This window comes from Phyllostomus discolor, chromosome 9 (genome assembly GCF_004126475.2).
Source record: "Phyllostomus discolor isolate MPI-MPIP mPhyDis1 chromosome 9, mPhyDis1.pri.v3, whole genome shotgun sequence".
Taxonomy (NCBI): Eukaryota; Metazoa; Chordata; class Mammalia; order Chiroptera; family Phyllostomidae; genus Phyllostomus; species Phyllostomus discolor.
The window spans coordinates 75811473-75838595 of NC_040911.2; the positions used below are offsets into that span (position 1 = coordinate 75811473).

Here is a 27123-nt window from a genome sequence, read left to right on the forward strand (position 1 = left end):
TAATGAATATGTTAGTATTTATTGAGGACTTTTACAATGTCACAGTTGTGCTACGTAATAAATTTATTTGCAAATTCAATAGTTTACACAACAGTAAGCACTTTGTCCTCATGCTTGGGGGTCTCATCTAAAATAGCCTTGGCTGAGCAGCTCTGCCTCAGGTTCTCTGTCCCAAAACAGACACCTGTCTGGATCTGGGTTCAAGTTGGCTCCACATTTCATTCTGGAGCCTAAGCTAAAGCTGAAGAAGAACAGTTACTTGGGATGTGTCCTCTTCATAGAGGATCACAATTGCCAAGAAGACAAGTGTAACATTCAGGTTAATGTGATGTCTGCTAACTTTGTTTAAACAAGTCACATGGCCAAGCCCGGAATCCAAGCTGTTCACTCAGTCTACCCTAATGTCACGGCAGAAGGGTGTATTTATAATTTTATTAGGAGAAAATGAAGAATTGTGAGTTTTTAATCTATGAAGCCACTGAGACTATTTTCTTTCTAGCTTCTCTTCTATGCTCTGTTCAGCCTTCTGTTCCCTGTGAAATCAACTTCATTTAAGTCAAATTTTCATAAATTGTCATTGTCCTTCCATCAGAAAACACTGGGTGGGAAAAAAGAGGGTCACAACCCTTCTCTCTTTGAGTGACTCCACCTCAGTGACAGTCCAGAGCAATGACTAATGCCACAGAATCAAAAAATCCCCAGTGGTTTCCATGTGTTCATACAGGAACAGAGCAGAGCAGGTTATTTAACACAGTTTGGTGAGGGCCTTTGTTTGTAGGGTAGAGCAATAAGCATGTCGGTTTCTTTCCTAATTTGTTCTTCAGCCACAGCCAATAGGATTTTCATTAACGCCATTTTGAAGTTTTTGTCTGCAAATTTTAATAAATAATCTCAGTTTCAAAGTTATTTTAGTTGCCTCTAACTCTTTACTAATTAAATATTCTTCTTTCCACCTAGATACCAGAGGAGGTTTTTGCTATTGTTTTTCTCCGTGTTTGGACATTTTGACCTGTGCAAAATTATCTCAGGGTGCATAGTAGAAGCCACAATGCTCCAATCTATATGCCCTTGACCAATGTCTGGATTCACTGCAGCTTTGTGTACACCCATCCCCTCCACCTCAACCAGCCGCATGTCTCTGCTGCCTTGTCTGCCTGCATGCAGGGCAACCTGAAAGTGCCATAGGTTTGTGCCCAGGAGGAACCTTCAATTAGTGAGGATCTAGAGCCTGTGCATAGACACCCAGCTCCAGTCACTCAATGGTGCATGTAATCAGAAAGACTGAAACCTGCTCATGTACACACACTGCCTTTTCTTCCCTGCTTCACTTCCCACTCCCTTGCAGCACTACCTGGGGTCACCACCCAAATAAATTATTTGTACCATGCCCTTGCCTCAGGGCCTGCTTTTGGAGAAATTCAAACTAGGGTTATAAGTATTAAAACCTGAGAGGTTTTCATAACATTCACAAAACTCAGAGCACCTAAAGAGATAAAACAATTTATATGCAGATAAGCAGTGGCTGCCAGATGGCATTGTTTTGTCAGGGCTGGCAAGTTAAAATAAGTAGAAACCAAATACCAAAAACATGAATAGGAAGAAACACTCCCACCCGGTGTTGGTCTCTGTTTGAAGCAGAGGGAAGGTGGAGTTTGGTTCTTAGCAAGGGCAATGCCCCCGAGGCCCTGGTGTCTTCTGATCTCCAGTTGTGTTTTTTTCTGGCTGCCCCTTGGTCTGAGTGCCCCTTTCTCTGTCCAAAATGGATGGATATGATCCTGTGCTCATTATTTCCAGAGCAGACAGTCTTGTATTTGGTTCCTGTACTACTAAAAGAGTGATGTCAGTCATTCTCTTGTGCCCCAGGTCACCTCCTCTGGCCCACCTGTTTACAGTAGCCACTTTGATGGTGGCGTCACTTGGCAGCACCTTCCATCAGGGGCAACACCGATCTCTTGCTTTCTGTCCTGGAGCTTCTCTTTTGCCATCTCTTAAGATGCCTTCTGGAAATCATTCAACTGTTCTGAAGCATGGATTAGACACAATCCTAGAAGTTCAAGGTCATGCACACCCTGCAGAGAAATTCTTGACCAAAGGGAGAAGAAAGCTGATGGATAATTTCTTTCGTTGGTCCTTCTGGTGGACAACTTTGAGGTATATTCTATGCATCTTTTCAGAGCGCCCCCTGGAGGATTGAGCCAAAACTGCCTATGATGTTTAGCTTGACAACTCCATGTCTTCCAGTAGTTTGGGATGGAAGTGCCCAAAGTAAACTTTCTGCACACACATACTGTGCCCAGCTCAGCTTTCTGGGGAACCAAGTACTGCGTAGGCTCACATTCCAGAATGTCAAGCTTCCTCTGTTTCTCCTTTCCCAATGGCTCTTCACATACCTTCCCAGCCCAGTTGCTCTTCTATCTCTGTCATGGTCTCTTCTTGGCTTCCCATGAACAAAAGTGTGAATGTCTGAAAAACTGGAATTTTGCTGCTGATTAGCTATTCTTAAGGAATTAACCATTTGTAAAAACATGAACAAACGCTTCAGACCCTAACTTCTGGACCTTCTTGTTGAATTTTGAGAATTCTGATAAGCTCATTCCTCTGCTAATGGTCCTCCATTAATTTTCACCTTTCCTTGAAATATACAGCATTTATAACTGTGGATTCAGATTTGGTGGGTTCATTGACTCAGGAAAATATTTATTAATATTCATGGCACTTGGAAAAGCACTATTGAGAATACAGAGCAGCTGAGGAGAAATTGCTAAAATTTAGGGATAATTTGAAGATGAAATAGGGAAAACTGTACAAATAACCAAAGCAAGTAAAATACAGAATGCAATAAGTGTGGCAAGCTTTGACAAGGTGTTATGGTGGAGAGAGAAATCACATACAGTCAAAGCTGTAAGATAGCAGAGCCTTCGTGCTGTTTCTCAGTGAGGTAGTGGACGATGATTCTTCTGGACCACACTGAGACCAGCAGAGGCAATGGCAAAAATGCTCTGATTGGCTAAGGCAGTTTTAAAGGAACATTTTTCAATTAAATTCATGAAACATTTTGGTGACTCTGTATAGTTAAAGCTCCAAAGGTATTTCAACAAGTTTTGGTACTCTGCCATCAAACAGCTTGTTTACTCTTTCCACAATTGAGTTTTTAGAGTTATAAAACATATCTTTTCTGAGGTTGTAATGTCATAATACATGAGTTTTTGAAGCAATCAACTCTTCATGTTTCCTGGGTATTTCTGCTCGTTTATGAGAACTTCATTGTTATTCATGTGTAGATGGTAGTGTGACCTAGAAAGAACAAAATGTTAAAAATAATGATTATATAATCCATGCCATCCTTAATGAACTATTTATTATTTTTTGAGAGCTACAGATGTTATATTACTGTCTGTTCACATACTAGTTATGACTCACAAACAGGATATTTAAGCAAATTCTGTTTGTTTCTTTAAATTAAAAAGGTTGGTATTAGGGTGTGTTAATAACTTTTTTGTTCCTATAAAATGAAGAGCTAAGCTAGCTGAGGTCTAAGACCACCCTAACACAGAGTGTGGTCTGCAAACCAGCAGCATCCATGCCACCTCTGGGCTTTTAGAAATGCAGAATCCTGGGCCCCAGCCCAGAACTACTGTCTCAGAATCTGCATTTAACAAGATGTCCAGTGATTCATAAGGACTTTAAATTTTAAAAGATCTTGAAGTACTGTTTTCTACAACTATAATTTTATGAGTCTTAAGAACTAAATTTGGCTTTAATTGCAGTAATACCTGACACACAGCATACTCTTGAGACACCTGGTGACTAAGGTACTTGGGTTTTAGAATATATATGCATATTTTGAAATACTAATTTCTAGTAAAGATTTTCTGCTCCTCCTAAAACAAGCCCAGTTATAGATTTAACGGATCTTTAATTACAATAGTGCTCTTTTCATGCACTATGTTTTATATTTGCCCAAATGGTAAATGTCCAAGTAGTGTATTCAGTTATATTCAATAATATTATGAAATTTTATGCTGGTTTTTTAAGAAATTTTTTCTACGCATCAAACTGAGTAAAGAGTGGCATCATTATTCCAGGGTTTGGGAGGGGAACCCAGGCTGATGCACAATTGGTAAAGATGTGAATTGACACAAACTCTTTGGAGGACACATCTATAACTTTTCAGTGGGCATACATTCTGAAAGAAAAGTTTCACTTTAGAAATTTATAGCTACATCCCCATATGTTTATAGAAAAATCTGTACTAGAATGTTCACTGAACCATTTTACATAAACATGAAAACTGGAAATTACCTGAATGTCTATTAACACTGATAAAGAGATACATTGCTGTCCAAGATATGTAAATAGATTCAGGTACTTATACAGAGTATGAACACACATTTAGATGAGCTATAGACATAGGTGTGTGCATAGACAATGCTTGCAAGAATAAATAGCAAGCTTATCACAATGGCTGCCTCTGGGAAATGGCATGGTGAAAAAAATGGAAGACTAACTTTTCAGTTATTTATTGTTTAATTAAAAAATAAATCTATACATTACAAATAATTATTATTTTTCTTTTGAATATCTTCCTGCTAGCCAAAAATTATATACAGCTAGATTAAAAAGATAGGCTTATAACCCTGGGTGTTGTGGCTCAGTGGATTGAGTACCAGCCTGTGAATCAAAGGGTTGCCAGTTCAATTCCCAGTCAGGGCACATGCCTGAGTTGCAGGCTGGGTCCCAGTTGGGGGTATGCAAGAGGCAACCACATATTGATGTTTCTCTTCCTCTCTTTCCCTCTCCCTTCCTCTCTCTCTAAAAATAAATAAATAAAATCTTCTTTTAAAAAAATGTTTATAAATTTTAGAATGTATGCAAGCTAAATAAATTAAAAATAGAAAAAATTCAAGAAGAGTTACTCAAGAAAATATTTCTTAGCATTTCTCAGCTGCAGGGTTCTGAGAAATCTGAATTCTGAATTAATAAGTTTTCTATTAGTTTAAGATATTTTGCTATATGAACAACACTTAAAGTCACTAAGATATTTTTATCTTTTAAGGCACCTAGTGTATTTAAAAAAATGAATAAATGACCAAACTGTATCAAATATTTTGATATATTTTCAATGTTTATTTCCAAGATTTGAGTGGTATTATCTATTATTCAACCCTTCAGCTTTCCTCTGTGACTGTACATGTAAACTGTGAAAATCACATCAGAGCCCAAATATGAGACCTACTAAAAATGTCAGCCTGAGGCCTGTTCCCTCCCTCTCTGTGACTCAGGCCCTGAGGGAAGAGCCTCACTGTTTCTTCCACCATCGAGAAATAGTCACACCTGAGTGGAAGCAGTGAGTTCAGCAAACTGGGCATGTTTACGCTTAGGAAATATTTGCTGGTGCTGATTTCCATATTTGCTATGATTATGAGACAAATTGTATCTCACTGTCCCAAAGTAACAAATAAAAGAATAAAATAATATTAAATAAAACATTCATTGTACGAGCAATACCCTACATAGAAAACCAACCTTCCTTCCTTCCTTCCTTCCTTCCTTCCTTCCTTCCTTCCTTCCTTCCTTCCTTCCTATTGAGCTATGATATTAGTTTCTGGAGTACAACATAATTGCAGATTTTTCTTTCACAGATAAGCACAAGCCTTCTTGGGGGTCAAGGAAGTGATGAAAGCATAAAATAGTTTCACTTTTTAAAACACTAGCCAGTGCCTATCTCTAGCATAGTGCCTATTAAATTGACAGGTATCTAATACGTGACTGTTGATTAAAAAGATAAATGAACAAGTATATAGTGCAATTTGGGAGAAAACCCTTGATTAGCATTCAAGGGAATCATACTCTATGTTGGAATAAGTTATTAAAACCTTATCTTACATACAGTACACTTATAGGGCATTTATTATTCCTATTGGATAGGAAGAAAAGCTACATTGGTTATTGTGGCAGACAAACAGATTACCTTGGGGTGGTGCAATTCATTCTTTTCTAATACTAAATACTTTGTTTCTCTAATTACTTATTTGGAACCCAAATAAGCTCATATATATCCATGTACTAGATAAAATGAGGAGTGAGCTGGCATATTAAAATCTGGGGCTTTCTTCAATAAAACTTAATGAGAAAAATCTAATCAATACTCATAATAGAGAACAATTATTTCCTTTAGAAAGATAATCACATTGATGCATTAAAAGTATTTTACTAATACTTTTGACTAATATTTAGGGTTGACCAAGCAAAGCCAGGTACCATTACTGTTACTGCAATCCAAAATTGAACATATGAACCAAAGTTTACAATGTGACCAAATGGTTTGATCTAAAAATGTTGAAGTATTTAATTTCTAATACATTTATCCAAACCTTTTAAAAATTTATAACATTCTATGGGTTGCAAATTCCTGGCCCTGGCCTGGCTCTTGAAGAGCCTGTGGCTTAATGGGAAGAGACAGGGGCATAAATACAGTCACAATATAAAATCAGTGCTACGCCCAGAGGTATGAAAGAACAATATGAACTGACAGTGACAGTAGAGATTTGTTTGGCCTGGAGTCAGCAGGAAAACCTTTACTAAATTGGAGGTATTTTGGTTTGAAACTTGTTTGTAGTTTGTCCAGTAAAGAAAAGAGAACATGAATAAATGAGTAAAGAAATGTCCTGCTCATAAAAAAAACAGCAAGGGCAAAGGTAAAGAGGAGAAAACACTCACTGTGTGAAAACAGGAAATAGGACATAAATCATGTATTGTTTATCAATGTCAAGTTATTGACAAGTCATGGTATCTATGTGTCTTCTTTTAAATGTACTTTCAAATAGAAGAAACAAAACAAATTGCATTTCATTCAGTTAACTTGCTTCTTTCTGACTGAGGAACATGCCTTTCTAATCTGTTGTAGAAGGAACAAACAGGTTTGCATTAGTAATTATCCTGTTGCTGTGATAAGTGTGTCCAAAACAGTAATACCAGGTAAAAGAGTGCTAATGCTCAATTGTATTAAATAGCTCCCATTGGGATATTATTCCCAAAATAAATTTGAGTAAACATTGAAAAACGAACAAACAGTGATTTTTAGAACAACAAGAGATTCTGAGTGACGGCCAATGGGGTACATGGGGAAGTGTACTAAAAATGAGGCTGCAGAGATAACGCTGGTGCAGACCAGCTTGAATGTTCTAAGGGACTCTCTTTCTTCCTTTCTTCCTTCTTCCTTCCTTCCTTTTTCTTTCTTTCTTTTTCTTTTTTTCTCTCCTTCCTTCCTTCTTTCCTTCCTTCCTTCCTTCCTTCCTTCCTCCTTCCTTCCTTAGCTTCATCAGTAAGTTACCAATTCTATTACTTTGTTTTTCAACTTATCTACTTTTCTTTCTTTCTAGTTCATCAATTTTGTTTTTATCTTTATTTCCTTACTTTTCCTTGGGTTTATTTTGTTATTATTTTCTAATGTTCAGTCTTTAGTTAATTCTTTTGTTTTCACTCTTTTAGTTATATAGGTATATAAGGCTATGTATTTTTCTGTGCTTTCAGGTTTTAATGTTTATTGTTTTAATTATAATAACTTTCTAGATACTCTGCAATTATAATTTGATTACTTCTTTGATCCCAGATATTTTATGGGAGGAAAACTAAAAATTTTCTAGGTAGTTGCAGTTTTTCTCTTCAATTTGGTTATTATTTTTTAGGCTTACTTTGTGTGCATGTGTGCACATCTAGAATGTAGTCTGCACTATTTCTACTTTATTTTCTAATACATGGAAAAATTTTATATATGAGGGATTAAAATAAAATATTTTATTCTTTATAAGGATGTGCCACTTAATATATTTTTATAACTTCAGGTCAATTTTTGTTCGGAACAAAGTTAAAATTCTTACATATGCATAGATATTTTTTCTAGCATTTTTATAGTTTATGGTTCTTTTTTGTTATGATGTCTACTGGTTAATATTTTTTGTTATCTTATTATTTAGGTAATTTTTTTGCTGTGAATTAGACTTTTAACCTTTATGTGTTTTGTCTCTTTTAAGCTTCTTTTCTCTGATGTCATACCCTCAACTGTATATTAATATTTTACTGGTCTGGATTTGTTTATTCTTTAAAAGTTTACCCTTTTAGTATTCCTTTATTTTATATTTCTGTGTTTTATACAATATGTGTTTGTTGCTATTTACTCAATCCAGGATAGTGTTTTTATTCATTTTAATTTTGACATTTTTGAGAGAAGAGATATTTTTAGATTTATTTCTGTCATATTGATATTTTTTCTGCTTTCAACATTATGAATTCAATTCAACCAGCCTTTAAATCTGTAAACTAATATTCACTTTACTAGAATTTTTTTAGATTTGGACTTTTGGGAAAAATTATTTAGATACTTCTTTGCCAGTGTCAGATTCAGACTTAGAGTAGTCTCAGGTATAGGACAAAAAGACATTAATTACACAGGACTTTCTGAGAAAATGTGCTTATGCCATGGAATTCTTCTGAAAACCATTGGGAGTTTGAGGAAATCTAGCATGAGAATAGTTACTGTGAAAAAAACAAAAGCAAAAAAAAATACTTAGATCTAAAAGAATGCATTTCAACATAAGTTAGAGTAGCCCAGGAGTAGTGACTAAAAATACTAAGTAGGAATTTCCAAGAATACTAAGTAGGTATTACTGCTCAAAAATGTATGGGTCAGCTGGTTGGGTCTTCTGGTCTCAGTGGGCTCCCTCATGCATCTGTGGCTAGGTGCAGATCAGCTATGATGCTCTGCCGATCTCAGGTGGGCTCTCTCATGTTTGGGGGTCTGTGGCTGAAGGCTGGTCTGGTGTGGCCTTGACTAGGACAGTTGGGCTCTGCTACATATGTACTCTCAGCCTCCAACAGTCTTGCCAGGGCTTATTCCCAAGGTGCTGGCAGGACTCCAAAAGAGAGAGCAAAGTTTGTCCAGGCTGGGAATTGGCTCACTCTCATTTCTTACACATTCTATTGGCCTAGTCAAGTCCAAAGGCCAGCCCAGATTCAAGAGGTAGGATAACAGATGCAGACACATGCTGAAGAGAATAGTTATGAAGTCACCATGTGAAGAGCGCACAAGGTCAAAGAATTGAAATACTTTAGCAATTGGTGCTCCATATGTTACTACTCAGGATTAAAGTCCTTTGCATTCATACTTTCCACTTCATGTACCCCAGGCTTTCTTAGAGTCTTCAGTATTCTTCATTAGAAGACTATTCCATTACACACACACAAATGGAATGATATCTATTGTGCAGGAAATCATTTGAGGACTCTCATAATATGCTGTCCTGTGCCCTGAGATTAACATTTTCATTTTGAAGTTTTGAGCTTGTTCAAACCCTGGAAATACTGAAAATGTTTATGTAACAACATAAGAACTTTCCATGAACCTATACTTTTTAGACTAAAAATAATTAGAGAAGACTAATATTTATGCATTGGCATTTAAAAACACTAGTACAAATGTAAAAAGATGGATTTTACACAGCTGCTGATAGATCTTATTATAGTCATGTCTATATTCAAGTATTATGCTTTTTCTCTGAATGATTAATTATATGCCTGAGATTTGTGAGCACACAAATACAGCCCCATGACTCCATGAAAGTTATGTTTATATTATTTTACTCAGTCATACTACTAGAACTCTCCAGTTAAATAACCTGGGATGTAAAGAGCATAACCCTGAGAAACAAAAGCCTTTCCAAATATATTTGCCTAAATGTAGCAGGTCTACTTCAGAAACATGAATCTTGTTTTAAAAGAAATCTGTAACTTGGTCCTTTTGAACTTGTCATGACTAACAATGACATCAAATCATAGTGTCAGAGATGTTACTTAGTAAAGCTGCTGGAGATCAAAATTTGAAATAAAAAAAATATCCACAATGCATACATCATTATTTTTTCTTATTCAGCAAACCATTCACTTGTAAAGTGAAATGGGGAATTCAGGCATTCTCAAATACTTTGAGTGCTACTTGATTGAATTTTAGTTAGTCTTGAGAGATGTATTGGGATAATTATCACATATGATAAAAAGAGGGTAAAATTACTTGCTCCAATAAGTTGTCTCCTTTGTGATCAAATCTATTAGGTAATATGAAATGGAAATTTTGAAACAATTATGGTATCTCATATTATTAAAACCAAATTTAAATAATTAGCTAATTGATCATCTTTATTATAATCTATTTCTGTCAGTGGTCTTTAAGAACAATTAAAATAGGAATGCTAGTAGTTATTTATCCATAAATGAAAAAAATTTGCTCTGCTCTTAATGTTGCCTGGCTACTAATTAAAGATGTATTAAATTAATTAAATAAACACAGTGAATGAAAACTAAAACCCAAAGAGACTGTAGCCTAGACACATTATAAATAAGGATATCTATTTTCTGGTAAATATTTTGAACTGTATTTCCATATTTAATCTCATTTAATCAATATAGCAACCTATTTGTCATTTTGGGCAAGTTTTATTAAATTGTGTACTTGTAAGCTGACATGACTGCCAAAGTTCAGCTAGTCTATGGTGGACCCAGGATGTTGCCCACCCTAAAGCACCTGCTATCTCTACCAAAGCAGCAATGACATCTGGCTCTATCTGTGTATACTTTAGGAAGCTGAGACACAAGCAATGTTGATGGAGTTAGAGAAAAGAAGTCAAAGGACACACAATGGAAAATTTTCTTCTCTGAAAAATGCCACCGAAAGAATGGACTCAGCTTCTAAAAACTATTTTCCAGCAAATAAGCCCAATCTGTTTAATTGAAGTCATGGAAAATCTCAAAAAGCAAAGCATGTGGATTTCAAATCCTACATTAAACTTCACTCTGTCAATGTTAAGCTTGCATTTTATTTCATAAAAAATAAGAACCAGCCCTGGCTGGCATAGCTCAGTGGACTGAGCATGGGCTGCAAACCAAAGTGTCGCAGGTTCGATTCCCAGTCAGGGTACATGCCTGGGTTGCAGGCCATGACCCCTGGCAACTGCATATTGATGTTTCTCTCTTTCTCTCTGTCTCCCTCCCTCCCCTCTCTAAAAATAAATAAATAAAATCTTAAAATAAGAACCAAGTAATAATATTGGTAATGGTATTGATTATAAAGTTTTGTATTCTATTATGCTTTGTGGGTATATTACGTTACTGTTCAGCATCTCCTCACCCTTCTTATGACATCCATGGAAGGAGTGCACTTCTTTGCCCTAGTGATGTCATGTCACTTTCTTTGGCCAAAGGAATGTGACCCAAAGTAACAAAATAATAGTGTGCTAGCTTCAAGCCTACATCTTAAAAGTCAACACAAGCGTCCCTTTGTCCTTGTGCTCATGACATTGCTATGTGAGGATCATGCCTCATGTAGCTTCCAGTCCAAGGAGGATGAGGGACTTGTGGACCAGACAGACCCAACCTGAAGCTCAGAGCCCAGCACAGCCATGCCCAAACTAGATCACCTGAATCTCAGCCAGCCCACCATAGAATCATCAGTATAAGTGGGTGAAAGACCAAGACTGATGAAGGTATTCACATTACTCTTCTCCGGTGAGCGGGAGCTATAGCAAATCTTTAAGCATAAAAACAAGTGCCCACATCTTACTAAGAGTATTCTTGCAGTCATGTGTAGGAAAAACAAAAACATGATTTCAATTCGGTGCCAGGACTAACATGTAATGAAGCAATATGAAGAATAGCTAGAGCTGTGTGAAGAACTCAGTGTTGGAAATTTATCCAAAGGAAATAATGAACCTAAACCTCTGGAAATATGGTTGCCACCTATTTGGGAATTTTTGCATAATAACAAGCACACAGAAAAGTTCATAGTTGTTTTCTATTGTCCTTACTTTGGTCTCTTTTGGTAGGAGTCTTCAGATAAGGCCATCAGTTAATTGTTATATTTTCTTAAAAGTATTTGAATGGCCTCCCTAAGAATTAACTACATCTGAACATCAAAAGAACTCTTGACTCATCTTGTTCAAGACTAAAAGCAAATTGAATAAATGTGCTATTAAATATGTTATGAATTATTTTCCATTCATATAAGAATTAGCAGTACTTATTTGTAGGATTTCTATGCTGGGGCTCACTAATATTAAATTCTTCATTATGAAAAGCTAGATAATTACTTGGGACACCTCATACTTATTAGTGTCATATAGAAACAAAATAATCACTGGCTAATAAAGATAATTCAATGATAGAGAGCCTAAGGCAGTCATTTTTAATTCTGCTCATACATTACAATCACCTGGGAATATTTACTTAAAAACATATCCTCTGGTGAGGATTAAAAAAAATTCCATTCTTTAAAAAAAATATCAGGGTATTAAAAAATACCCCAGACCAAAAAAATACCATTTTTAAAAGCTTTTCTGGGTGATTTAACTGTGCAATTGGAGTTGAGAGTGGGCATGTATGTTTTATACAATTTTTTAAAAGCCAAATAATCTCAATAGTTTACCTATACAAAATGCCCATGAAAAGCACCATTCCTTATAGCCTAACCAGTTTTACTGTGTAGTTCAGTGTCATTAAGTATATATACATTTTTCTGTTATCATCACCCCCATCTATCCACAGAACTCTTTTCATTATGCAAAACTGAAACTCTGTACCCATTAAATAATAAATTTCCACTGCTTACATGCCAGTTTCTGGTAACTATCATACCACTTTCTGTCTCTATAAATTTTACAATTCCAGATACAGCATGTGAACAGAATCATACAATATTTGTCCTTTTGTGAATATCTTCTTTCACACAACATAATATACTCGCAGTTTATCCATGATGTAGCATATATAAGAATTTCTTTCCTTTTTTAAGACTTAATAATATTACATGGTGTGTATATTCTACATTTTGTTTATATATCCAACTGTCAATGGACATTCTACACTTTGGTTGTTGTGAGTAATACTGTAATGAACATGAGTGTGCAAATATCTCTCTGAGATACTCCTGCTTTCAATTCTTTTGGGTATATACCCAGAAGTGGGATTGCTGGATCATATGGTAACTTTAGTTTTCCTTTTTTAAGGAATCAGCATACTGTTTTCTATAGCAGCTGCACCATTTTACATTCCCATCAACAGTACACAAGTGATTAAATTTCTCAATATCTTGACTAACGCTTGTTATTTTTTGGTTTTAATAGTAGCCATTCAAGAGATCCAAGATGGCAGTGGAATAAGTAGAAGCTACATTCACCTCCTCTGAGGACCAACTGGAATTACAACTAAATTATAGAAAAATCATTCTGAATTACAACTGAACGCTAGCTAGAGAGAAGCCTTATATCCAAGGACTTATAGAAGAAACAACACCACCACAACAAGACTGGTAAGAACTGTAGAGGCATGAGGGGGCTGGCTGGGCTCCCAAGGGTGGCAGCTGAAGTTCTGAAGGGATATTTCAACAGTTGGGGAGTTCTCTCTGAGAAGTGTGGGTCATTCACCAAGCTGGGCTCCCAGACCTAGAGCACCAGACTGGGAAAGGAACACAAATAACACCTGGCTGTGAAAAGCAGTGGGAGAAAAGGCAAGAGATGCAGAGATCTTAAAGAGTCAATGCACAAAATCTTGTTAGCAGCCACTTACCCTGGGCTTGGCAGAGGACAGAGTGGGCTAGAGCCATGAGAGGAGAGTCTGGGGTTGGTGGCTCTGTGAAGAGAGTTAAAGGGTTAGCTACAAGGATCCCTGTGCTGAGTCAATTCCCATACTGCAGAAGCCATCTTTCTTGGACAGAGTACCCGCCCCCCCACCCCGCTTGCAGCATCAACCTAGAGGGGGTTAGTAGCACAACTGGCAGGAATCCCTTTCTCCCCATGCTGTGGAGCTTAAGCCCAGCTTCTGAGGAGTACGGCTGGAAGCACTTTCAGTGACTAAGCCTGACAGAAAGCCTGCAGGTGAAGGCAGATCACAGGGAGCTTTGAGACTTTAGCTGAACCTCCCTCAGGCCCATTGCTGGTAAAAGCTGGCTTTGGTGTGCAGCTTGTTTCTTTCTGTACACACTCAGGGCCAACAGAGGGAGCTACAAGCTGTAGATATCTGATATCTCCAACAGGTTGTCCAGGGCTAGACACAGACAATATCTGACACAGGCCAGACATAGGCAGTATAAGAGTCTTTACAGATCTACCTAATACAAAGAAACAAAAACAAAGAGGTAGCCAGAATGGGAATACAAAGAAACAGACCCAAACTGAAAGATGGAGAAAATTCTTCAGAAGAAGAGCTACCAATTTTGCTATGTATAATACACACCCATGTTTTTGTGCCAGTTATACATGGGATTATTATGCCCATGATCAGAAGATCAAAAAGAAAAAAAGAATTTAAAAAATGAGGAGAGTTTAAGGGACCCTTTGGGACAACATGAAGTATAACAACATCTGCGTCATGAGGATACCAGAAGAAGAAGAGAGTGAGCAAGGAATCAAAACCTATTTGAGGGCTCCAGCCAAGATAGAGACATAGGTAGATATTCACTTGCTTGCACAACCAAAAGAAGGATAACAACTAATCAAGGAAAAAAAACAGAACTGCCAGAAAATTGAACTGTACAGAGATCTGACAACCAAGAAGTTAAAGAAGAAACATTCATTCAGACTGGTAGGAGGGGCAGAGATGGGTAGCTGGGATAGAGAGGATATGTGGCAAGGTTGCGACTGCAAGACCGGGAGGACCCACATTCACATGTAGATAAACCGGAACAACTGGAGAGTGAGACAGACCAGCAACACAGGATTCTAGTGCAGGAAAAGAAAGCTTCAAAGCCTCTGGCTGTAAAAACCTGTAGGTTTGTGGCAGTGGGAACAATTGCTACTTTCACAGGAGGGTCCATTGGAAGGACCCACAGGGTCCTAGAACATACACAAGCCTACCCACCTGGGAATCACACCAGAAGGAAACATTCACCTCATTTGTGAGTAGCAGGCAAAATGACTAAAAGAAGGGCAAGAGCTAAACAAGGGGCATTGTTCCTTCTCTCGTGCCTCCTCCACATACAGCGCCACAACAGAGCAAAGTGGGTTGCCCTGCCCTGGAAAATACCTAAGGTTCCACCTCTTAGAACATAATGGGAGTGAAATACAAAGAAAAATGGCCCAAATGAAAGAACAGATCAAAACTCCAGAAAAAGTACTAAGCAATGAGGAGATAGCCAACATATCAAATGCAGAGTTCAAAACTGGTAATCAGGATGCTCACAGAAATGATTGAGTACAGCCACAAAATAAAGGAAGAAGGGAAGGCCATAAAAATGAAATAAAGAAAAATATACAGGAAACCAACAGTGAAGGAAAGGAAGCCAGTACTCAAATCAATGATTTAGAACAAAAGAAATAAATCAAAAGTTACCTGGAACAGAATGAAGAAAAAAGAATTTGATAAAATGAGGAGAGGCTTAGGAACATCTGGGACAATTTTAAACATTCCAACATCTGAATCATAAGGGTTCCAGAAAGAGAAGAATAATAGTAAGAAATTGAAAATTTATTTGAAAAAATAATGAAAGAAAACCTTACCAGTCTGGTGAAGGAAATAGGCATACAGATCCAGGAAGCTCAGAGAGTCCGAAACAAATAGGACCCAAAGAGGGCCACACCAAGATAAATCATAATTAAATGGTCAAAAGTTCAAGATAAAGAGAATCTTAAAAGCAGCAAGGGAAAAGTAGAGAGTTACCTACACAGGAGTCCCTGTAAGATTATCAGCTGATTTCTCAAAAGAAACCTTACAAGCAAGAAGGGGCTGGAAAGAAATATTCAAAGTCATGAAAGGCAAGGACCTACATCCAAGATTACTCTATCCAGCAAAGCTTTCATTTAGAATGGAAGGACAGATAAAGTGCTTCCCAGATAAGATCAAGTTAAAGGAGTTCATCATCACCAAGCCCTTATTATATGAAATGTTAAAGGGACTTATCTAAGAAAAGGAAGATAAAAAATATGAACAGTAAAATGACAACACTCACATCTATCAACACCTGAACCTAAAAAAAACAAAAACAAACTAAGCAAACAGTTAAAACAGGAACAGAATCACAGAAATGGAGATCACATGGAGGGATATTAGCAGTGAGGAGGAGGATGGGGGAAAAGGTACAGGGAATAAGAAGCAGAAATGGTAGGTACAAAACAGACAGGGTGAGGTTAAGAATAGTACAGTAAATGGAGAAGTCAAAGAAATTGTATGTACAACCCATGGACATGAACTAAGAGGGGGTAATGCTGGAGAGAAGGAGGTACAGGGTGGAGGGCGATAAAAGGGGTAAAAAAGTGGGACAATTGTAATAGCATAATCAATAAAATATACTTAAAAACCTATTTGAATAAATAATGACAAAGAACTTCCCTAACCTGGTGAAGAAAAAAGACACACAAGTCCAGGAAAGTGCAGAGAAACCCAAACAAGATGGACTCAAAGAGGCCCACCCTAAGACACATTATAATTAAAATGGCAAAACTTAAAGACAAGGAGGGAATCTTACAAAGTGGAAGAGAAAAGCAGTTAGTTAACTACACGGGAGTTCCCCCTTAGACTGTCATCTGTTTTCTCAACAGAAACATTTCAGGCCAGAAGGGATTGATATGAAATATTCAAGGTGATGAAAAGCAATAACATACAATGAAGGCTACTATACCCAGCAAGGTTATCATTTAATATTGAAGGAGAAATAAAGAGCTTCCCAGACAAGAAAAGTCTAAAGGAGTTTCTTACCAACAAACTAATATTGCAACATATGTCAAAGGGCTTACTTTAAGAAGAAAAAAACAAAGAAAAAGAAAAAAAAAGAGGAAAATAGTTAAAAATACAATGGCAATAAATACAAATCTATCAATAATCACTTTAAATGGAATAGGCTTAAAGACTCCAATCAAAGACATAGGATAGCTGAATGGGTAAGAAAACAAAACCCTCATGTATATTGTCTCCAAGAAACCCACCTCACAATGAAAGATACACACAGACTGAAAGTAAAGGAATGGAAAAAGATATTTTATGCAAAGGGAAAGGAAACTAAGTTGGGGTAGCAATACTTACATCTGACAAAAAAGACTTTAAAACCAAGGCTATAGTAAGAGACAAAGGATACTACATAATGATTAAGGGAGTAAAAAAACAAGAGGATATGACACTAGTAAACATTCATGCACCCAACATAGGAGCACCTAAATATGTAAAGCAAATATTGATGGGCCTAAAGGGAGAGATTGACAGAAAAATAGTCTAAGTATGTGGTTTTAACACCTCATTGATTTCAATGGGTAGTTCTTCCAGACAGAAAATCAAAACAAGATAGCAGCCTTAAACGACACATTAGTTTAATTGCATTTAATTGATATCTTCAAAGCATTTCACCCCAAAGCAGTATAATGTACATTCTTTTCAAGTGCACATGGAATGTTTTATAGGATAGACCATATATTAGGACACAAAACAAGTCTCATTAAATTTAAGAAGATTGAAATTACTTCAAGCATCTTCTCTGACCACAATGCTATGAAACCAGAAATCAATCACAGGAAGAAAACTGAGAAATACAAAAAAAATGACATGTTATTAAACAGTGAATGAGTCAACAAAGAGATCAAGGAAGAAATCAAAAGATACCTTGAAACACATGAACATGAGAACACAACAACCCAAAAATCTGTGGGATACAGGAAAAGCAGTGCTAAGAGTGAAGTTCATAGCATTACAGGTCTATTTCAAGAAACAAGAAAAAGCTCAAATAGAACTTACCTTTACACTTAAAGGAACTTGAAAAAAGAACAACAAACAAAGCCCAAAGTGAGTAGGAGGAAATAATAAAGATCAGAGGAGAAATATATGAAATAGACTCTAAAAATATACAAAACATCAATGAATCCAAGAGCTAGTTCTTTGAAAAGATAAGAAGGATTGACAAACCTTTAACCAGATTCATTGAGAAAAAAAAAGAGGGGACACAAATAAATAAAATCAGAAATGAAAGAGGAGAAATAACAACTGACACAAATGAAATAAAAACTGTAAAAAAAATAGCATGAATAACTATATGCCAACAAATTGGACAATCTGGACAAAATGGATAAATTCCTAGAAACATATAATCTTCCAGAATTAAATCAGGAAGAATCAGAGAATCCAAATAGACAGATTATACCTAGTGAAACTGAAGCAGTAATCAAATACTCCCAACAAACTGAAGCCCTGGACAAGATGGCTTCACAGGTGAATTTTACCAAACATTCCAAGAAGAATTAATACCACTTCTGAAACTATTCCCAAAAAGTTCAAGAGGAGGGAATACTCCTAAACTCATTTTACGAGGCCAGTGTTATCCTAATTTCAAAATTCAGTAAAGACACTACAAAAGAAAATTATTGGCCAGTATTTCTGATGAACATAGATGCTAATATCCTCGAAAACTATTAGCAAACTGAATATAGCAATAGATGAAAAAGATTACACACCATGATCAAATGGGATTTACTCTGAGTTTGCAGAGTTGATACAACATTCACAAATCAATAAATGTGATATGCCACATAAACAAAATGAAGGATAAAAACACATGATCATATCAATACACGCAGAAAAAGCAACTGATAAAATTTAGCACCCATCTATGATAAACACTCTCAGCAAAGTGGGAATTAAGGAACATGCTTAAACATAATAAAGTCCATATATGACAAACCCATTGCCAGAATCATACTCAAAGGGCAAAAACTACAAGTTTTCCCTTAAGATCAAGACCAAGACACGGATGGTCACTTTCACCACTCTTATTCAACATAGTACTGGAAGTCCTAGCCATAGCAATCAGACAAGAAATAAAATGCATCCAAACTGGAAAGGAAAAAGTAAACCTTATTATTTGCAGATGAAAAGATTCCACCAAGAAACTACTAGAACTGATAAGTGAATTCAGCAAAGTAGCAGGACACAAAATTAATATCTAGAAATCTGTTGCATTTTAATACACTACTAATGAACTATCAGAAAGGGAAATTAAGAAAATAATCTCATTCACAATTGCTACAGGAAGAACAAAATACCTATAAATAAATTTAACCAAGGATGTAAAAGACCTGTACTCAGAATATTAAAAGATACTCAAGAAAGAAACTGAGGAAGGTACCAATAAGTGGAAGTACATACTGTATTTGTGGATTTGGAGTAATTAACATCATTAAAAATTTCCATGCTACCCAAACAATCTATGGATTCAATGCAATTCCTACCAAGATATCACTGATGTATTTCACAGAAGTAGAACAAATATTTCAAAAATTTATATGGAACTACAAAAGACCCGAATAGCAACAGCGACCTTGAGAAAGAACAAAGTTTGAAAAAATCATGCCACCCATACTATATCAAACTATACTACAAGGCCATAGTAATCAAAACAGTATAGTACTGGCATAAAAAACAGAAACTTAGATCAATGGAACAGAATAGAAAGCCCAGAAATAAATCCTTGCCTTTATAGTTAATATTTGACAAAGGAAGCAAGCACACACAATGGGCTAAAGATAGTTTATTCAATAAATTATGTTTGGAAAATTGGACAGGTGCATGCAAAAAAAAAAAAAAAAAGAAACGAGCCTTCTGATGTTATACACAAGAACAAATTCAACTTGGATTAAAGGTTTAAATGTTAGACTAGAAATCGCCCTGGCTGGCGTAGCTCAGTGGATTGAGCGTGGGCTGGGAACCAAAGTGTCCCAGGTTCAATTCCCAGCCAGGGCACATGCCTGGGTTGCAGGCTGTAACCCCCAGCAACTGCACATTAATGTTTCTCTCTCTCTCTATCTCTATCTCCCTCCCTTCCCTCTCTAGAAATAAATAAATAAAATCTTAAAAAAAATGTTAGACTAGAAATCATAAAAATCCTAGAGGAAAACACAGGCAATAACATCTCAAATGTTGCTCATAGCAATATTTTTTTATATATATTTCATCAGGCAAGGGAAACAAAAGAAAAAAATAAACAAATGGGACTATGTAAAACTAAAAAGTTTTTGCACAGCAAAGGAAATCATCAACAAAGTGAAAAGATAACTCACTGAATGCAAAAACATATTCACTGATAGATCTGATAAGGGGTTAATATACAAAATTTATAAAGAACTTATAAAACTAAACACTGAAAAAACCCTTACAATCCAATTTTTTAAAAAAGAGCACTGGTCCTGAATAGACACTTCTCCCAAAGGACATACATACAGATGGCCAACAGACATTTGAAAAGATGCTCAATGTCACTATCATCAAAGAAGTGCAAATTAAAACCACAATGCAATATCACCTCATACCTGTCAGAATGGTTACCATCAATAAATCAACAAACAACAAGTGCTGGCAAGGATGTGGAGAAATTGGAACATTTTTGCACCATTGATGTGAATGCAGATTGGTGCAACCACTGTGGAAAGTATTATGGAGTTACCTCAAAAAATTAAAAATGGAACTCCCTTATGACCCAGAAATTTCACTTCTGGGAATTCATGTGAAGAAACCTGAAACACTAATTTGACAGAATATAAGCACCCATATGTTCATTGCAGCATTATCTACAATAGCCAAGATTTGGAAGCAGCCTAAGTGTCCATCAGTAGATGAGTAGATAAAAGAACTATGGTACATTTACACAATGAAATACTACTTGACTGTGAAAAAGGAAGGGAATGTTACCCTTTGTGACAGCATAGATAGACCTGGAGAACATTATGCTAAGTGAAATAAGTTCAGTCAGAGAAAGACAAATACAACATGATTTCGCTCATATGTGAAATCTAATGAATAAACTGAACAAATAAGGAAAATAGACAGTTTCATAGATAGAGAGAAGGTTGATAGCTTGGGGTGGGGGCTGTTAGGGATGGAGGGATCAAGCAAAAAAGAAAAAGGGCTCATGGACAGGGGCAACAGTGTGATGATTACGGGGGTGGTACATGGAGGTGGAAGAGAGTATAAGGATGACAAATAGTAAGAAAAATTCAATAAAAATATAAATAAATAAAATAAGAAATATATTAAGCCATTACAAAAGAGTTTCTTTTAAAAAATAGTAGCCATGCTAATGAATATAAGGTGGTATCTCATTGTTTTGATTTACATTTTCCTAATAATTAGTGATGTGGAGCATCTTGTCATGTACTTACTATTTGTATACATTTTTTAAAGAAGTGTCTATTAACATTTTTGCCCCCTTTATAATCAGGTTTGGATTCATTTTTGTTTTTGAGTTGTAGGAATTATTTATATATTTTGCATATAAACCTCTTATGAGATACATTATGCACAAATATATTCTACCATCTCTTGGGTTGTTTATGCAGTTTGTGGGTTGTATTCCTTGATGCACAGTTTTTCATTTTGAAGTAGTATAGTTTAAATATTTTCACTATTTTTGCCTGTGCCTTTGGTGCCACATTCAAGAAATTATTGCTAAACCATCCATTTACTTTTAGCAAAGTTTGTCTTCTAAGACACAAAGATGATTTACAATGCAAATCAGTTGAATAACCTGAATTAATTTGCTCATTCAAAACACAGGATATTAATGAATAAAATTAACATTGGAAAATTCTGAGGTTTTATTGAAACTTTAACTTTTGAAAAAGTATTAAATTTGTTTAACTGGTTGATTACTTTGCCTGAGGCTTCTCATTAATGTCTTGCCCATGGATTCTTTCAAAGAGAAATATGATGGGAACCTTTTGAAGTCTAAGTATTGTGTCTTTGTTTTGTCAAACTGTCCAGTACAGCGGGTAGCTCAAAGCATCTACTCAATTAACCCTTAAAATAATAAAACATTAGCCCAACAGTAGTTATTATTTATGCCATGTATTCATTTAATGGGTGAACACATTGAAATCCTAAAAAAAAAAGTATTCTAAGTAATCAATACTGAATACAGAAAAGAAGCTTGCAGATACAAAATGCATGGGCTTAGAAGTCTGGATAGCCTGTCGGAATCAATAGGGTAATAGACACCTGTGGAATGCAGGTGTGCATATGATGTCACTCTTTCATTGTGAGCAGGTGTTGCAATAGGAACATGGGGATATATTTTGGTCTCCAAGAAAATTTACTTCCAGCCCTGGCTGGTGTGGCTCAGTGGATTGAATGGCGGTCTGGTTTGATTCCCAGTCAGGGCACATGCCTGGGTTGTAGGCAGGGTCCCCAGTTGTGGCCATGTGAGTGGCAACTGATATCTCTCACACATTGCTGTTTATCTCCATCCCTTTCTCCCTCCCTCCCCCTCTCTCTAAAAAATAAATAAATAGAATCTTTAAAAAAAATAAAATTTACCTCAGGAGATTTCCCTCAATTCTATAAATGCTCCTGAAAACTATGACTTTGTCCCATGGGTACTCCCATGTCTCATGCATTCCCCAATTATTAGCAAGACATTTTAAGAGACCTCCTGTGCAAATTGCCATCTTGGCTGACCGAGTTTTGTATCTAACTCATTTTATTGTGTAAAGTTTACAGTATTTTGACACCTAAAGAAGTCTTCTAAGTCATTGGGCTTATAACCCCCTTCTTTTTAAAAGGAGGCTTAGAAAGGCAGTGATTTGACACAAATAAACACCCCAAAGGGGTGTGGTCAAGATCCTAATTGGACTCCCAGATCCAAAAGTTTATATATTGTTAGAAATATCACCAGAAGCAGAAACAAAAAAAAGGTACAATAGGTATGCACTCCAGGTCTTGTGTTCCCTCCTTGTCTTGCAGGTTCTGAAAGCTTGCTCTCCCTCAGCCATCTACAAAGCCAGAACATATTTGACATCTAGCACTCTAACCCCCCAAGCCTAGTACCAAAGCCATGGGACCTTCCCCTCACAGCCCTGGGTCCACTTGAGTGGGTTCCACTACCTTCAGAAACAGGATGATGAACCCTTTTCCAATTTTCCCCACTTTCAGCTACCTTTGATAAAAGGGGCTTTATTCTATAAAGATTAACATAGTCAAAGTGTTGCTCTTTCTGTATTCACACAAAATTATATTGACAAGATTGCCAATTTTCCAAAATGTTTAAATTCATCTGACCTTCCAAATAACAACATCCACTGGAAAATTATTGGACATCTGTATGGGTCACCTGGGGTTGAATTAAATTTTCGACATGCTGTGAAACTGGGTCAGTGCATTAGAATTGCATTTTAATAGTTATGAATGTGCTAATAGTTGTGAATTTAATAACATGCTGTTCTTCAGCGCAAATTGGCAACACTCCCAGATTTCAGGAAACTTATGAGAAATGAATTTCAAAATTCCTGATGAACAAATACATATAAGAAGTCAGAAAAGACAAATTAAGAATCTCCTCTTAAAGTATACAATAAAACCTAGACTATCTTAGGAGTTATGATCATAAATGGGGCCTATTTGCACTGCAAAGGACAAAATTTCCAAAATGTTTAACTTCTCTTTTTCCAAATTTCTAGTTGCTACTCGCACATTGTTTCATGGTGCGAGTAGCAACTAGAAATTTGGAAAAAGAGAAGTTTCTCTTCTGAGAACTGTTTATTCCAGTGAAGTCACTGTACTTAGTCAACTATTTCCCGATTATTGCTTAATTGGGCAAAACCAGGACAAAGAAAAGGGAGTTGTAGGGGCTTAAATTTGTATTGGATATTATAGAGAACTTCTTAACAACAGGCTCCCTGTACAGCTCATGAAAAATGTTTACGCAGAAATGGGACAACCATCTTTCAGGGATATCAAGGAAGACATTTCTTAATTGGATGAGAAGGGCACTAAGATTTTCAAGGTCTTTTTGAATTTTAAGACTGTGTTGCTACATTCTGTAAAATGAAGCCAAAAGGAATCTTAACTGAATCTCTCTGAGGGTAAATAATACATCTTAGAAATGAATTCTCACCTAACAGCATTTAGAATTTATCAGAACTAAATCTAGGTTTCTGGAACCCACCCCTGGACAGTCATGGCTTTCGCATGTGAAAAGGACCTGAAGGGAGCTGCAGGAGCCTGGTGGGGCACACCATCCTGATGCTCTGCAGAGCCGGCAGGTGCTCTAAAGGCAGCTAGCTGTAAGATGGCACATGGTGGAGGTTGAAGGCAAGCCTCAAAAATACTCAAAATATAAAGCAGATTTGGTTTCTTTTCTTACCAAATCATTACCATTGACCCTATTTTTTTTATAGTAGAAACAGACAGGAGATGAGAGCTCTAGGACAAATAGCAAAGACTGTGCAAGAAATTTTTCACTGGGGTACAGCTATAGCCCACCACACCTGGACAGTAGCACATTCAAGTCCAGATGTTTCTTAGGTATCCAAACACTTATGCAAGGCAAGATTTATGTTTGATCATACCCAAGGCTTGCATGTCATGACCCTTCATCCTTTGCCCATACTTCTCCCTCTTACCCTTGCCCTTCTTTCTATTCAAGACATTTTCTTTTGTCACTGCTTAATCGAAATTGACCTAAGCTATGTCCTCATCCCTCCAGGTCTTCTAGATAAGTCAATGAGCTCATTAACATTTAAAGACAAAAAAATCTGTGTAATTCTTCCATATTTGCATAATAGTTGAGTTTCCTTAGAGCTGAAAAAACCATTTCACAAAATAATGCTTCTGTAATTGTAATTCAATGCAGGTGTTTAGCAGTTATGGGCAATGGTTTATGGTCTGGTCTAGTCATATACCCCACATGCCACAAGATGGGTCACCCCCTCTACATCTGGGTATAAATTTGGAAACCACATGATGATGAATTATTTTAAAATTCCTTACTACAACCTGTACTCATTCAACAAAATATATTCATTTCTTCTGTGGAGAATTATTACACTCAGACAAATGCCATGGCTAAAACATGTATAACATTATTATATGAAAGTTAGTTCTTCACTTTCTAAAAGCTTAAGCATTTTCTTATTTATTGTGCTTTGGTTTATTTTTATTTTTGACACATTTTCCTATTTCTTTTTGAGCTTTACTGATTAGAAATTATACTTATTCAACATATACAACTTGTTATATATAACTGTATACTGTATTTTTCAGACTATAAGATGCACCCCCCCTCAATTTTGGGGTGAATAATGGTTGTTAATGCTGTTGTTGAGTTCTGTTTACATTTACATTGGTGAAATATCATGTTATTTATATTATTAAATATTTTACCACATTTTTTGCTTCAAATTTTTTTTCTCTATTTTCCTCCTCTAAAACCTAGGTGTGTCTTATGGTCTGAAAAATGTGGTATATTTAAAGTATACAACTTGATTTTTTGATACAAATATACATTGTGAAGTAATCATCGCAAGGTAATTAATATATCTATCACCTCGCATAGTTAGCAATTTTTTTGTGGTGAGAACACTTACGATCTACTAAAAGTTTAAGTATTTATAGTCCATGGGATTAAGCTTATTATTTTTCTTATTGAGCACAATTTTGCTACTTTTTTCATAAAGAGTTCATTTAAGTGTTACCTTACATAGAGACTAAAATAAGTTTTTAGCTTTTTGGAAAGAAATACTTCAAAGAGTTATGATGTCAAAAATCCTCCAGGCATTGGAGATGAAATATGAGGACAAGGGCTTGGCTTTAAGAAGTAGTAATCACAATGACTACAATAGAATCAATTTACCACAGTCTTCTGCAAGTTAACCAAATATTGTTCCTGTGAAAAATGTATTTATGTACTATAAAAATATAAAATTATACCATAAAAACCCAAACACATGACACCTATTGTGGCCATTTATCTGACAATAACCAAGACAAACCTGATTCATTTGCTTCCCTGAGCCAAAGCAATGAAACAGAAATAAGGTACCAGGTGATTCCAAATGAGTCCAATTTCTGGGTTTGAAGTGGAACTATTAGATCACCCTGAATTTTTTCCCTCACAATCTCCAGTTTTCACAGGACACTAAACCAAAAAGACTAAATCTCCTTCCTGCCATTTCATGTTCTCAAACATTGTTTTTGTTCCAAGGACCATTTTGAAAATACACTGTCCATTCAAGGACTGGTACTGATTACTTTTGCCACTTGGAGTCCAGGAACAAACAGCAACCCATAGATAGAAAGAACATCCATGTTCTCATACTTTCTCTTCTACTAAGGCTATAGCCAAACTGCTTAAGAGAAGAGTGAAACAGGAATTTCAACCTTTTGATCTGTGTCTAACCATTGCTCAGGAGAGATAGTAACATGGGTAGGAGAAGAATAAATGGTACTTTGAGCTGAAAACAAGAACTATTATAGTCCCTATAGAGGCCACCAAGTCCATTTTTGGAAAATGGAAGACAGTGATCAAAAGCATTAGTTTATTCTTCCCCTCTGACATCAAGCATGCATATTTCTTGTATTATCTCATTCACAAAAGGGAGAATTAAACTAAATATTCCACATACTTACCTTAAACAATATCTCTCATATAGAATAAAGATACTGGTTGGTCCAAATTCATTGATGAATAAATATAATATTGTGCACAAGTTTCTTTTGTTCAGTAAAAATATCACTCAGGAGTAGTGAACACAGAGTTAATGGAAGCAGAAGCTTATACGATTGGGGGGCAGGACGTCCTTTTAAAAAGATACCTCTCAGTTGGTTGAGTCCGGTGTTCCAGGAAGTCTTTCCATGGGTCTCCTCTGCTCCAGAGAGCTCATCACTCTTTAGAAGAGATAACTTTCTTTGGGCAAGAAAGCCCCTTCTCTTGAGGCTGAAAGTCTGTTCCAGGAGGTTGGAACCCTCCTGGAGCAGACTTTCTCTAAATTGCCTGCAAATAGCTTCCCAGAACTATGGTTAGAAGAATCCAGTACCCAGATTCTCCCCTTGTTGATGTCACAGTTTTTTTCCATCTCCGTTTTGAAAATATAGAGAAGGACTAAGATAAAAATACCTGTGGCTGCTATGAAGTAAACAGCATATAGGATAACAAAAATGGCTAAAGCAAGCATGAGATCCACAATGAAAATGATCAGCTCTGCCAACATGTCTGCATTTCTCCTTGTTCACAGAAGGCACTTAAAAAAATCACAAAGGCACCCACTGTGCAATTATGTCTTTTTAAGATGTGGGCAGGAAAAAACACATTTCCAGACATGCTAAAGTATGTTGCAA

At 36.3% G+C, this 27123-nt stretch overlaps 1 long non-coding RNA gene across 1 annotated transcript; it reads right to left on the reverse strand.

Moving 5' to 3' along the window:
- Positions 1-27123, reverse strand: LOC118496792. Its single transcript, XR_004899344.1, has 2 exons — positions 26416-27123; positions 1-3294 (listed from the first exon to the last, which is right to left on the reverse strand). It is a non-coding gene; the product is annotated as an uncharacterized LOC118496792 (long non-coding RNA).